General features: G+C 40.2%; 2 non-coding genes across 2 annotated transcripts; both read right to left on the bottom strand.

The window, feature by feature from the left end:
* Positions 1–517: 517 nt before the first annotated feature.
* On the bottom strand, positions 518–589 carry trnah-gug. Its single transcript has one exon. It is a non-coding gene; the product is annotated as a tRNA-His (tRNA).
* Positions 590–1,416: 827 nt separating this feature from the next.
* trnak-uuu lies at positions 1,417–1,489 on the bottom strand. Its single transcript has one exon. It is a non-coding gene; the product is annotated as a tRNA-Lys (tRNA).
* Positions 1,490–1,967: the final 478 nt, after the last annotated feature.

Genomic DNA, 1,967 nt, shown 5'->3' with positions numbered 1-1,967 from the left:
TTTAGCTTCAATGTGGTCAGTGCGAGCAGCAATCTCATGTAGCTCAGACTTTATGTCCTGCACTGCCTGTTTTGTATCTGAGCATATGTCCTCTCTCAATTGCGCTAGTAGCGCCTTCAAATGCGACTCAGTAATATGCTGTGTACTATCTCTGTACTTAGCTGTCTGCCGCTCCAGTTCAGCGTCGCGTTGTGGAGAGGATCTGCAGGAGGAGGGCTGGGCGCCATCTTGGGAGTCGTCTTGGTTTGGCGTCTTCGGCTGAGAACCATAGAATGCGGTGAGTCGCAGTGGCTGCTGCTTGTCTTTTTTCTTAGGCATGTCGGCAGAGGCTTCCGCTCCCTTTCTCCGCTTAATTTAGAACCCTGGGACTGCTAGAATCTGCACAATATCGGCACCGGGTCAGGAGCCAGGGAGATGTACGTGCGCTCACATGCGCTCTTAGGCCACGCCCGCCCCTTCGTACTCACTGTTCATTGTTAAAGAAATAGTATCAAATTTTAGAACAAGGGTGAAAAAGTGCCGTGACCCGGATTCGAACCGGGGTTGCTGCGGCCACAACGCAGAGTACTAACCACTATACGATCACGGCAAGTGTGTTTTGCTGTGGTTGATTTGGACTTTTGGCCATGTGTTTGGTTTCCTTTCTTTTTTTGAAACCTATTGCTGACAGTTTACATTCATATTCTAATTGGAACCATGTAGCAATTTGTGTACTGTAAGAATGGGACTTTGACTTTGCTCCCAGAACTGCTTAATTGGTTGTTCCAGGATTATTTAATTAAGCAAGTAATTATACTTTGTTCTGCATGTAGCATTTTACTGCCCCTTGGAATTTTACAACTCTCCTAACTGTTGGAGAGAAGGAATTGCATCTTTATATCACAGCATTCTGTGTCTGCACTAAATAGAAAACCTGATTGGGTTTGTTTCTATTCAATGTTTGTAAATAGGGGTCAGTATGTAGTATGATAATAGTAGGTGCAATTTTGAGTGTTAGCCATTATATGATCATGGTGACCCCATGTACTTACTGTTCATTTTTAATTAAATAGTATCACATTTTAGAACAGGGCGATCTGGCACCAATTGGCATGAATATGAAAGGGGTTGTTCACCTCTGAGTTAACTATTAGTATGATATAGGGAATGATATATTGAGACAATTTGCAATTGGTTTTCATGTTTTATGGAAACGTTTATGTATTTTGAGTTATTTCGCTTTTTATTCAGCAACCATGCATTCATTTGACTAAAATACTGGAATATGAATAAAATAGCCTCTTACATATAGCTCTTGGCAGGTTTTAATCAGACCAAAAACATTTTGAGAAGTGAACCAATTCATCAATATGTTAAGTGCTTGGAAAGAACGTTTGGTATTTTAATAGGGAGGTATACCCTTTGTAAAACATCTAGCGCCCGAACAGGGACTTGAACCCTGGACCCTCAGATTAAAAGTCTGATGCTCTACCGACTGAGCTATCCGGGCTCTGAGACAAAGACTTTGTTACATAAATATTTACCTTATACGGATTCTAAGTGCTTTTTAAACATATCTACATGCTAGTTACCTACATTTGGGAGAGGTAAGGGAGCAATATGTGGGGTGGCAAGGTAGAGGTTGGGTTTTTTAGTTTGGTATTTTCTGAATTATTTGGCAATTTGTTCCCTCTTGCTCTTAGGCTTGCAATTTTTACTGCTGTATGTTTGGTATGACTTAAATACTGAAGCAACGAGGGAGAGTTTAGAATGTCAGAAGAATGGAATAGTAATAGTAGAGGTTAGAAATCATGAAAACAATAACACTGAAACTTTAGAGTCAACCGTTTTTTGTTACCAGATACAACATTTAGATAGCATTTTCTTTGCAGGCTGGGAAGAGGCAAATTACATTATAATAATTCAAAAGCCATACAAAGGAAAAACAATGTACCAACTGATAAGATATTTCATCATAGATTGGATGT

The sequence above is a fragment of the Xenopus laevis genome, chromosome 3L, assembly GCF_017654675.1.
Source record: "Xenopus laevis strain J_2021 chromosome 3L, Xenopus_laevis_v10.1, whole genome shotgun sequence".
In the NCBI taxonomy this organism is placed as follows: Eukaryota; Metazoa; Chordata; class Amphibia; order Anura; family Pipidae; genus Xenopus; species Xenopus laevis.
The sequence above is the reverse complement of the archived record's forward strand: the minus strand, read 5'-3'. Positions and strand labels throughout refer to the sequence as shown.